Source organism: Chinchilla lanigera, unplaced genomic scaffold (assembly GCF_000276665.1).
Source record: "Chinchilla lanigera isolate Chin_1 unplaced genomic scaffold, ChiLan1.0 scaffold00014, whole genome shotgun sequence".
Lineage (NCBI taxonomy): Eukaryota > Metazoa > Chordata > Mammalia > Rodentia > Chinchillidae > Chinchilla > Chinchilla lanigera.
Genome location: NW_004955415.1, coordinates 18107790 through 18121257, shown reverse-complemented (window position 1 = coordinate 18121257; position 13468 = coordinate 18107790).

Genomic DNA, 13468 nt, shown 5'->3' with positions numbered 1-13468 from the left:
ACAAGAAGAACTTGGACAAATGTTAAAGTTAATTCCAAAATTCAGGACAGGATTAGAAATGGACTACTCCTTGGAAATGAGAAGACTATACTGAAAATGCATAGTTCTTAACATACTTTACATATCCCTCCCATAGTTAAGCAGTCTTCTTGGTTATATAATAATTGAGTAATGTAAAAGAGGAACTAAGATGTATCATATACAGGCACAAATTCCCTATGATGAATGTGATCATTATGCATATCTAAATTGCACCAATAAACTTAATTATAAAGATTTTTTAAAAGAGAAAGGAAAAGGATTATTGAGTAATGTGACTTTTCCAAGTTAAATGCAAAGTTGCAAGTTCTAAGCAGATGCGAATTTGCTTTCTGTCTTATTCAGTAATCGCGTGATCCATTTCTGCTTCATCTGCTTAGAGGCACTTGAGGAAGTATTGCTTTTTCTCTTCTTTGTGCATTTGGTTACAATGAAGGGAAGTAGTAAAAGTAAGTGTACTAAAGAGGGATATTTTAAAGAAGATTATATCAGAGACTCAATTCAGTGTATTGATTGATTGCATTTGATGCCCTGCTTCAAGTGTCTGATTCAAAAGTCAATCAGCTATAATTTTAAAGAAATAAAGTATTTCTGTTCCCGGTACCGGAGAAAAACCAAAAAAAAAAAAAAAAAAAAAAAAAGAAAGAATTCATTCATTTGACAAGTATTTATTGAGCTCTTGCTGTTTGTTGGGCAAACAAAAAACTGCAAGTCAGAAAGTCATCAAGGTGTGGGATTACCCTTTATTTATACAACAGTGAACACAAGTAGGTATGTTATTGCTTAAAACTCTTTTTATATTACTTTACAGTTTTAAATTTAATGTTTGTATATAGTATATAATTTGTGTATACCTTGTATGTAGCATTTTATACATTGAGGAATTGACTATTAGACAAAAATAGAGAATGTCCATCTTTAGAAATTCATAGTACCTTGCAGTTATTGGAATCACAATTATATTTAAATAATACAGAATAATTTTAAATAAATTACATGCATAAATAATAGAGTACCAAAAACATCCCACAACCTACAAGATTTGATATAGTTGTGAATTCTATCACCATCTAGTGGCAAACACCTTACCAGCCTGAACCAGTGAGGAAGCAAAGCCCACCTGCCTGGGACCCTCTGGCCTCTTTTTAGGAATCAAATGCTATAGAATGGAGCCTCTGTCTTTGGTTTGGGTCAGTGTTCAGAAGACTGGATGGTCTATGGGGAATTAATATACTAGCTATAGGTTTAAGAGTATGGGAGGAAATCATGTCAATAAAACATAAAATATGATTTTTTTTCCTCCATTTCATTTTTCTGAGAAAGAGAACATGAGTATGTTTTATCTGAGAGACCGGAGCTATTTACAAATTTAACAAATTTTGCAACCAAATGACTCGGAGCAAAAATGATTAGCATTCTGATATTCACATTTTTGTGTTATTATAATACAAAGTATTAAATTTTAATATTATAAAGCACCCAAATGTGTATAATTCAAATGCAAATTACTGTTTGTTTTCCATCACTACCGCATTTTTCTCTCCCAGGTACTTTTAGTTATTGTGCCACAATGTCATTTACACACAGAAAAAGATCTTTCTGTCTGCTCTCCTGTAGTTTTTTTCCACTTCTCAAATTCACCATATTTCCTCTGTCATTTGCATTCTCTTTGGTATATTCCTTTCATATTATTCTCCCGCAACATACCAGCTCTCTTCTCTTTAGAGATTAAGTCTTATTTTCCTTTAGAATAATTACTTGGCTTTTGTATATCCTAGTCCTTTTTTATTAACTGCATGAAAATCCTTTTTATTCCCCACTTTAAAATGAGAAGAAAGAAAAGATTCATTTTAAAAATTCAAAACAAGCCTCAAAGCTCCTATGGTGCCAGACAGGAGGGAAATTTTACTCTGGGAAAGGGTGTAGGCATGTCCAAAGGACACGCACCATTGTGAAAAGGCTCCCACTGCTACAGCCAGGACACTTGGAGCAACTAAATAAATAATGATAGTAATGGATTATAACCCAGAGAATAAAAGAAATATCATGGACTCATGCTGAGAAAATAAATGGTTAAATAGTCAAATAAATAAATAAGTAGGGGAAGAAAGGAAAGCTCTACTGGGAGATTATAACTCATAACTGTAAAAGGAAGGAGAGGAATAGAAAATCACCACTAGGCAAACATCCAAGAGATCATTGCTGCAGAAAAGAAGTACTGATAGACGCTAAGGTTGTTAGGCAAAGTTTGAGATAGAAACTTTGTGTACAGTATAGTCTTACAGTGTCTTCCCCAAGAGACTAGTAAAATCCAAAAGGAAAAAGAGTAACTTTATAGTGCTGTAACCTGGAAGATACCTCTTGCCCCACAGGGACAAGAACAACATCCATCATTATAGTAGGACATTTTTCTTTGCAAAGGCTCCTGCAGGACGACTTGAGGAGAGCAGGGTATCACTTCTGTGTTCTTGCCAAGGTGCAGAACCACCGTTTAATCATCAGAACACAGCACATCAACCGAAATCGCCAAGGTCATGAGAAGAAAATAAAGACAAAGACCTGTTGCAGATTGGAAAAGACTAACATGACAACAGGAAGTAAACACTTGGACCATGTCTTGGAACAGGAAAACAAATGATAGCAGAAGGGTGAATTTCAAATGAGCAGGTCTTAAAACAAGTTTCTTATTCTGTATCCAAAATGCTTGGAACAGATATGTTTTGAATTCTGTATTTTATAAAATTTGCACATACATATAAGGATATTTTGGGGATGGAATCCAAATCTAAACATCATCATATAGATGAAATGCTTCATCTATACCTTCTGCACATAGCCTGAAGATGATTTGATACAGCATTTTGGTATTATTAGATGTGCTTGTATCTTACCTGCTATCTGTCAGGTGATGCAAGGAAATTTTCTACTTCTGGTGTCATGTTGATACTCACAGCTTCAGATTTTGGAGAATTTTTACTTTTGATTTAGGGGTGCTCAATTAGGAATATTGTACTAATGCTAATATTCTTGTTTTGGGAGCTTTCTGATTAATAGAACCTAGATTAGAGACATACATGAACTATATATATTATTTTTGCAGTATCTCTATAAATCTAAAATTACTTTTTAAAATGCCTTATATGTATATACATGCTTGAAAATGTATTAAAAATTTGCTCTTTTTTGGAGTTATGTTCTACACTAACAGTAGTTTTTATTATTTTAATTTACCAACAAAGTAAAAGGTGCACATTTTCATGCATGTGAAGCAGAACTCCACTTTAAAAACAAAAGCAGAAGCAGCAACAACCATAAAACACTGAGACATTCCAAGTATGTCTTATATCACCTGTAAATGTGGGGGAGCATAATTCCTCTCCCACACAAGAAAGCTAAGAAGGAGTTTATAAGGTAGGCTTTGTATGGTTGCCTTAATGTCTTATCAACACTTCAGCATTAAAAACAGTATCATAACAAATGTTACCATCTCTCTGAGTAGGACAAACCCCACCCTCCTTTTGACTATGAGTGACTTACTCTGGGTGGTGTCTTGTGTCAGAGGGTCCACTGGGAACATGTGGGGTTAAGGAAGTCAAGCATTAGGTGCACAGAAGACGGATCCCACAGTGTGGAAGAAATTCTTTACCTGGCCACCTCCATTTGGAGGACTAGTTGTCCCTGTGCTTTAGGTCTTCTGATCTCAACTGCTGCCCTTGGAGCAACTTTCTTGCTCTCTAGCACTTAGCATCTCTCACGAAGCATCCCTAGAGGGTGACAATCAAATCAGGTGACAAGGAGAATGGTGCTTATTCACTAACTCAGGTTTAATGTACCATCATCATCATCACCATCACAATAAATGCCCTTGACACGGACTTAAATTATATCAGCTTTTCACATCTATTCCCTCCTTTGAGCCATGGCTTGTGATGCTATTATGGTGAGGTCATTCCTGGTTACAGCACATGAATCCTGTCTGCGAGAAATATGCAAATTCATGTATTGACCAGGTCTTAGCAAAAATCCCAGCCTCCACAGAGGTACCAGAGCACTCATAAGTCAATTCTCACAATCCACCTTCAGATGTCCATTGTCCCCTGAAGAAAATAGATGAACTATTAACGGCCCTGGATTACATACATAATTAAATTTTTGGCAATAAACAAAAGGAAACCAAATTACACTTGGTTGCTACAAAGTGGCACAGCAATGTTCACTCCAAGTTTTCCATTTCAAGAAGTCAAGAATTATGACTGCTGTTTAAAAGGGAGCTATTTTCTGACTGATTTTTTTAGTATAATGTAGTCAAATTTACTAGCCTGGGAGAGGAGTTTAAATTTTCCTAAAACTGTCTCAACTTTTACCATGTTTTTCAGTTACCAGTAAATGCTGGTCTACAAAGCAACATTTTCATTGTTTGGAACTGTCTTACTGATAGCCTGTAACAAGCTCAAATTCAGTGTCATTGAAATCCAACAAATATCTCCCTTTCTCACACAATTCTTTCTCCTATGTGCTCCTCTGGACAGCACAAACAGGCTCAAGATTTATGACACCTGGAGTGCCCATCAATTCTTCCCTTTCATTCCCTTACTAAAATCAATCAAAACATCTCAGTAATTACTTTTTGTTATTTATAATAATTCTAATTTTTGCAAAATAAATATAAAATTTTCCCATCAAAGTTGTTTATTTTGTTGGATTTCTTTTCTGTGGCTCTAGAGATTGACCCACAGGCCTTGTACGTTCTTGGCAGACACTCTACTACTGAGCTATGCCCCTAGTTCAATATTTTCAGTTTTTAAACATATGGCTCAGCACCATGAATTAAATCCATACTGCTGTGCAACCATCACCATTATCTATTTCCAAAACTTTTGCAGCATCTTAAACAAAAACTTTTTACCCATTAAAGAGTAACCCTCCAATTTTATTCCCCAGTCTAGAAACCTCTGATCTTTGTGTCAATTTACCTACTGTAGCTCTTTCATAATCATAGAATCTGATGATAATTGTCCTTTTGAATCTGCTTTGTTTTACTTAGCATAATGTTTTAGAGGCATATCCATATGCTACCATGTATCAGATCCCTGTTGTACATATTCATGTACCTATTAGAATTACTAAAATGCTGAAATAATGCCCAAATACTGGTGAGGACATACAGTAGCTCTAATTCCCATACATTGTGAAGATTTAGGGGTTTTTTGGCAGGTTTTTTTGAAGCTGAACATGTTGACTATTTGATTGAGATCTCAAATAAAATGAAAACCTAAATTCACACCAAAACCAGTATGAAAATACCTGTAGGAACTTCTAAAACAGCTGAAAAACGGAAACAACACCAGTGTCTCTTAGCTGAGGAATACACATACAAACAATGGAATATGTTTAGCAATAGAAAGAAACATACTCAATACATCCAGCATCTTTAATCTCAAATGTATTATATTATGGGAAAGAAGTCAGATTTAAAGGACTATGAGGGGCTGGGGATTTACCTCAGTGGCAAAAGCGCCTGCCTGGCAAGCGCAAGGTCGTGAGTTCGGTTCCCAGTACCGGAGAAAAAAAACAAAAAAAACAAAAAACAAAAAGCAATTAAAGGACTATGAATGATGACTTCACATGTGTGACACCCTGGACAACTAAATTATATTGACCAAGAAAATATCAATAGTTTGCAGGATAACGATGAAGATGGATTTGATTATACCATCCTAATTAAAAATAGGAAACATTTCTTCAAACATAGATTTGATAGAGTACAGATAGTCCCCAACTAATAGTTTTTTGACTACAAGTTTTCCTCTTTATGAAGTAGGGAAGCAATAAAAATTTAATAGAAAGTGAACTTGGAATTTTGATCTTTTTGTGGACTAATGGTATGTACAAAGATAGCCTCTCTGATGATAAGTAGCTCTCAGCCATGTGATTACAAGGGTCAACAACTAATAATCCATAGTGTGCTGTGCTTCTAGGCTATGATGTTCAGCATGTCAGGTGTATTCAAGGCATTTTTTACTTATATCATGGTGCAAGGGAGTGAGTACTCACCTCATGGTGGCCAGGAGCAGAATGTGAGAGAGCCTGCACCCCTTAGGTCCTTCTTCCACTGTAACTATTGGGGGCTCCAGCTCACTGAACGATGCCACCACATTCAGGGTAGGTGTTCACCTTCAGCTTTCTGACCTGCATGCCCATTATCACAGGAGACACCCAAAAACACACTTAAAAGCATGCTTTTTCCCAGGCATTTCTCAGTCTATTCAACTTGTCAACCAAGATTAACCATCATAGTAACCTTTTCAGAAGTGGAGAAGCGTCTGTCATAGGGTAAAGAAGGGGAATCTGTCACTGATGAAAAGAAACATAGAGATGTATCAGCTAATGACCGTGTCTGTAACACCAGCATATCAACAGTCAGAAGACATATTGAAGAAATTAGGGCAATTTGAATATACTGGGTATCAGATAGTATTAAGCGTTCATGCATTCATGCCACATGCACTCTTGTTTCACGAGTGGTAGGAACTCCTTTGTGACCATAATAAAGCACTCAAAGAGATCCATCTGGAGTTCTGACTTCTCCAACCATTTGAAGGCTTCAAAAAGACATCAGACGATAGGACTTGGGATGTGGCATTACAAAAGGTGGCTCAAAAGGCCAAAGTATGCCAGTATGCAGAGTGCAGAGTTAAATTCCACTGAGACAGACTTAGGCCCATGAAAAAGAACAGATGAGGGAAGCTCAGCCAATATAGTCCTCCTTCCTCCCTTGATGTCCTAAGCTGCTGCATGGATTCTATTTAGCAGTTCAGGAAATCCTGAGCCAGTTGGGTAGATATGTGGATGATTATGGCTCTGTAGCTCCCTTTGCTTTCTGTCTTTTCTCTCTATTACTCCCAAAGCTCCAGATTGAGTATTGTGGGTTTCAACTTGGTCTTGGACTTTGTTTTCTTGGGAATCTAGGCTTGGCTAGCATTGATGTCTCCGTGTTACAGAAGAGGAGAGTATTAGTGAAACTTAGGGAACATTGAAATCACATAAATAGTAAATGACAGGCCAAATCCACTCCAAATCTTGAGTCTGTGTGGATCTCTTTATAAAACCACACTATGTCTTTATAAATAAATAAAATATAAAAGTTATGCCTTCCTTAAGGCAATAAAGTGACAAAGACAAGACTAGTTTGCTAATGTCCTCAAACCTAGCTATTAGTTCAGAAAGAACAACAACAACAAATCTAAAAGTGGTAAATCATCAATACATTTGGAAAGCACATAAAATCCACAACCATGTATCATGGGAGGGAGAAAGCTTCTATAAGGCAGGACTCCAAAATCAAATACAAGGATATCTACTGTTCTTAGCCAAAGGACTTTAACCTGGTCACATTCTTCAGTTTGATCACAATCTTTCCTATGCCAAATATTCCATTATAGAAATTAAATTGGCCATGTTTGAGTATTGCACAGGTATGTTTTCTATGAACACGGAATAAGAATCCAGAGATAGCATTTTGAGGTTATAAACCCAATGCTTCAACTTTGGGGTTATACATCTCATGCTTCAACACAAAATAGGAATCCAGAGATAGTGTTTTGGGGGTTATAAGTCCCATGCTTCAACTTTACTTTTGCTAATTGTATTTATTTAATCATTTAAAATTAGGTAATAAATTCACGTGGACTACAAATATATTCAGTTTAAAATTTCCATCTTACCCTGTTCCTAGTTATCTCAATTCTTTATGGTACTGTTGCATATCCTTTTAGAGGGAGGAGTTAGAAGTTGCTGCTCGAGATCTACTCACTTTCTGTATGAGGGATATGGCTGAGGGGAAAGCTCAGGATCTTGTCCAAGGGCCTTGCAGATGTTTGGTACTGTCCTTTAAAGGTCCTTGGGAAACAATCTCTGGCTAAACATAGCTTATAGTCAACAGAATCAGGAACGATGGAATGGGCTCCCCAGGGAACCTCAGGTAGGCTGTACCTGAGTACACAGTGAACATGCTCCACCGTCCTGTGAACCTCACGTATAGAATGCAGCTCGAGGTAGTGCTACCTGGGGAGTCTCCAGTACATCATAAGCTTTCCTCTGCTTCTTTGGAGCATTTTTATTTTTCTTCATAAAAGCTTAGTATGGTGAAATACCTCTCTGATTTATGACATGGGTATTATCTCAACTTCTATGCATATACATAAACACATTTTTTTTTACAACCATGACAGACTATATACAGTATTCTATAATTTGATTTTTGTCCAGTTAATTGGAAAATCTAAAAAAAGTAAAGCAAAGCAAAGCAAAAAAGAAAAAAAAAATCCAACAGCAACAAAAGCAATCAAAATGAAAGGGAATTACTTGTAATACCACCAAAATATTTTCATGTGATTTTTTACATTTTTTGCCTTAAGCACATTTTACAGAGAAAAAAATGAAGAAAATACAAACTATGTTTGCAGAGATATAAAAAGAGGCATTTTCACATGTTGCTTATGGGAGCATAAGATAAGAAAATCTATAGAGGATGATAACTAGAGGGCACCAAGGCTGTCACAATTACAAGTTTATGTTTCCTTCAAATCAGTCATTTGGATTCTAGAAAATTATTCTGCAAACATCTTTACACATATGCAATACAGTGTTATATACAGGATTATTTGTTGCAATATTGTTTATATGAGTAGAATTTTAGAAATAACCTAAATGCTATCAGTAGGAATCTTCATCAACACATTATATATAAAGTATTATACCTAAATACATAGAAGTCATTAAAATGAGGGTGCTCTTTATGTACTTATATAGCATTATCTACAAATTATATTACTTTCATCAAGACACTCATACTTTTTATTAACTACTAGGAAGTTGATGTATGCCCTTCAAGTGCTTTTTTCTTTGAGGTCAAACTCAGTTATATATTTTTCCAATATGTCATGTTAAATGTTGCTTTTATAATCTAACTTATTATGTTTTCCAAAATAATCAGCATTATATCATGTCAATAAACTTCAACAAGATGAAATTTTAAAATTCTTTATATCACATACATGAGAGAAAAGTGTACAAGGCATCTAAGAAATTAAAGTCATGACTTCCCAGTAGCTTTTATATGATTGACACTAGCTACAAATTTTATTACTCGGTTCAATTTCACTAAGAACATCTACATTCACCTTAAAGATGGTGTCTTGAAAAAACCATTTTAAAAAGATGTCTAAATACTAAACGATGCTTTAAAATTAGTAAATTTTGTGAAACTTGCATTTTCTTGGAGACAGTATTGCATAGACAATTGGTAGGTATCCCACTGCAGAAAAAATCAAATATGGGGAAAAATTTTCTTATTAGAAAGCTTTTCAAATATAACTAATGCACAAATATGTATATAGAAGTACTGATGCTGTCATGGTATAACTGCCTTTGTAAATGGAGTGATCAGTGTATGTTGCCCATGAAGGTCAGGGATTATCGACAAGATCCAACCTCTCCTTTGCTTGCTGTAGGGAAGTCAGCTTTGTCTCCTCCAATCTGCTTTCCTCTCCCATTCGTGAAAGAGTTCATCACATTAGGGACTCTCACTGCTGGAAGAGAGCTACTGGAGGCCAAGGCCTAGGAAAAGAGATTCGGGTTTTCAAGTGTGTGTGCGTGTGTGTGTGTGTGTGTGTGTGTTGAATGTGGGCACACATGTGTATGTGTACATATAAGGGGGGGGAGGAAGGGGGAGGGGAGAGGCTTGAGGACAGCTTTGATGCTTGAGATACTGAATGGGAGGAACACAATTTTATGTTTATTTTCTTTTTGTGTAAGATACATTATGTGACTTAAATGTCTCTTTCATGAGACTCGAGAAATACAAGTGGAGTTATATTTTTTCATTACCTTTGAGTGTGGCATTATATTCTTGTTCCATACCTGAACCTAATGGCTTATACTTTTCTAGGAACCATGAGTGAAAACAAATCCGAGATTTAATACCTAACTAGCATTTATTAACAAATAGAAGCATACAAGTTCAATATTTAAATTCAACATATATGTGTCCTTTCATTCAGGATTGATTTACTGTTTATGAAAAATTATACCCAAAGGAATTCCTTTGCATCTCTGAATGAAAGAAGGTTTCAGGTTAAGAAAGTATGCTGTTTCATAAATAAAACTTTTAAAAATGTCCAGTGCTCAGATAAGAGTATGAAGAACTGATTTAGAGTTTCAGTTGACCTCTGCAGCCAGGTTTCCACAATGACAGTCAACCCAGAAAACCAGTTTAGCGAGCTATGTGTGGGTGTTTCTAAGCCCTAGCGTACTCACCTCATTATCCTAACAACCTGTGGACACTATTTTCAAGTGTTCAGTTGTCCTTCCGTTTTAGATATTTTACCACTTATTTCTAACACATATGGGAGGAAAAAAAATCAATCTTACATACTTCTTTCAGAGAATTCATTGAGTGAGACTAGCCTATTATTGATATCAAAACACACACGGAAGAAAAATAAAAGAAAATTAAGTATTATTCCCAGTCATTGACATAGATGCTATAATCTTAGGTCACATATTGGTAAACTGAATCTGAAAATGTCCAATGAATAGAGAATGTCATAGCTAAACTGCTTCTTCCACTTCCCTCCCCCAAAATAAAGGATGGCTTTAATAGCTGAATGCTTCCACATATTGTTCATTTGAAGAAGAAAAAAGTCATAGTTTGGAAATACACAGAGAAGGTGTTTAATGAAAGTCAAGATCCATTCTTAGTAAAAAATTATGACCAAATTAAAGATAGAGAAGAATTGTTCAGTCTGGTTAAAGAGCATTACAGCTGGGCATGATGGCAGACACCCATAATCCCAGCTCTTGGGAGGCTGAGGCAAAAGGATCACCACAAGTTTGAGGCCAGCCTGGGCTACATAGTGATTTCAATGCCAGCCTAAACTACATGGTGAGAGGAGCTCCTGTCTAAAAAACCAAAAAGAAAAAAAGCATTTACAAAAATCCTATTAAAAATCATGCTAAACATGGAAACACTGAAAATTTTCCCTTTTCTTATAAAAATTTTTAAAAACCCAACCAGACAATAACGTCACTACTACCATGTTAAGTCAACTTTGTACTAAAGGTCTTAAATGGGGACAAGAAATAAATGGTATAAAGACAAGAAAGAGAGATATAATACTTTCATTATTCATGATCAATAAATTTGTGTATGTAAACTCTAAGGATAAAGTATGTGTAACAAATTAGCCCAAACTTGGTGGCTTAAAACTTACATTTATTATTCATAGTTTCCATGGGCTGCAACCCAAAGTTAGTAAGGGTCTCTGCTCTTGTTCTCAGTGGACCCAGCCTTCTGTGGAGCTCAGAGCCCTGGCCCAAGCTCATTCAGTTGTCTGAGGAAGTCAGTTTTTTGGGATTGAAGGGCTGAGGTGCTCAGCCGCTGGAATCCAGCCCCTTCTCTAGGACATACCTGTACATCTGCTTGCTTCCTAAGGGCTCTGTGAGTGTCTCCTCCTTCAGAAAGAGCCATATCTTGTCCTTGGTTTTCAAATAATTAGGTCAGGGCCACCTGGAATAAATTTCATTTTGATGGACTTAAAATCCATTAATTGGAGATCTTAAATGACCTCTGCAAAGTCCCTTAACCTTTACTGTGTAACTTCATGAATCTGGAGCAGTGGGGTATCATACTCACAGGCCCTGCCAGACTCCAGGGCAGGGCTCACAGCAAGGCAGGTGGCACAGGAACCAGCGAAGAGCAATTCCCTACACAAAATGCAATTAGTTTTTAGTTAATACATGTTTTGCTGGCTGGGTGTATACAAAATTTATAGACAAAGTCATTTATAATTTTAAGCATTGGAAACAGAAGAAAAATTAAAAGAGGTGATTTAAAATAGCATTTAAAACCAAGTCATTAGTAGTATGACAAAAATTAGATGACCTCTATAGAGAAAATTATAAAAATGTAATAAAAGGTATTAGTGTACCTTTAAATGTGTGCAGCATATCCTGCATAGATTGGAAAACTCTGGGACAGGGATATAGCTCAGCAGCATAAGTGTTGGCCTGGCAAGGGCAAGGTCCTGAGTTCGATTCCCAGTATCCGCCTCCAAAAAGAAGAATTAAGGTTGGAAAACTCTGTACTATAGTGTTAAAATGTCAGTTTTCATAAAATGATTTGTATAATCAGTGTAATACTAAAAAAGTTCCATTAGTGTTGGTTTGTTTTGTTGGTTTTAGGATTGGCTGATATCAGACAATTCTGGAATATGTATGGAAAAACAGAGAAACAAGAATACCTTAGGAATTCATTAAAAAAGATAGACAAAGGGGAGCATGTTATGGTTTGTGTCTAATGTCCCCTTATGCAGTTATAGGGCTTTTTCAGAGGTGGCTGGATCTACAGTATGTGACTCTCGGATTAAGGGTGTGTGCCAGTTCTCTGATTGGTTTGGCACCATCCTAATTTCAGCAGCCTGGGTGGAGTATAAAAGGGGCAGAAAGACACTGGTAAGGTCCCTGTGGCTTTTGCTGTCTTCTGCCTGCTATGAACTGTTCTGCTCTGCAAAGCAACCCTGACTAGGAGCCAGCTGATTATGGACTGAAACTTCTACAAACGGTGAACAAAATAAACCTTTCTTCCCTTAACTTTGAGAGTCGGGTATTTTGTCTCAGTAAAGAGAAAAGTAACTAAGACAGGACATTTTTTCTCCCTCAAATTCCAAAATACTGCAAAATATAGTAATTAAATAGTATGAGATAAATACAGTGAAGAAAAATAGTACAGTGAAACAAAATAGAGACCTCAGAAATCACCTTAAATGTACAAATACTCTGTGACAGACCAGGTAGTACAGCAGGTGACGGGAAAGTTAAGATAGCATCTGACATGTTTGTTGGACAACTGGAGACCTCTATGAGAAAAAAATAATTAAATTAAACACCCTTCACTATATTAAAAAAATTAAGGAGTATAAAGCCTTAAAAATTATAGGCAGAATTGGGTATCTTTTAGAGGATAATAGGAAAACTACATCATGCTCTTACATTAGCAAATTTCTTAAATAACATGATAAAAGTACTAACAAAACAGAAAATGTAAGTAAATATATAAAAATATTTTTTAAAATTTTACCAATTTATTGATAATTTATTAATCAAAATGACATCATGAGGTCAGTGAAGTAACTAACAAAATACTATTTTCAAAATGTACAGAGACACTTGTAATCAATAAGAACATATCATAGATGCCAGCAGAAAAAAATAAATGTGCAAAAGATATGAAATGGTCCTTCATTAAAGAGGAGAAATTGACAAATTAACATTCACAAATATTCTTAATCTTATTAGTGATCAGATGTATTTACATTAAAATCCCAGTAAGAGTCTATTATTCACAGATTAGTACATTTAAAATTCTTAA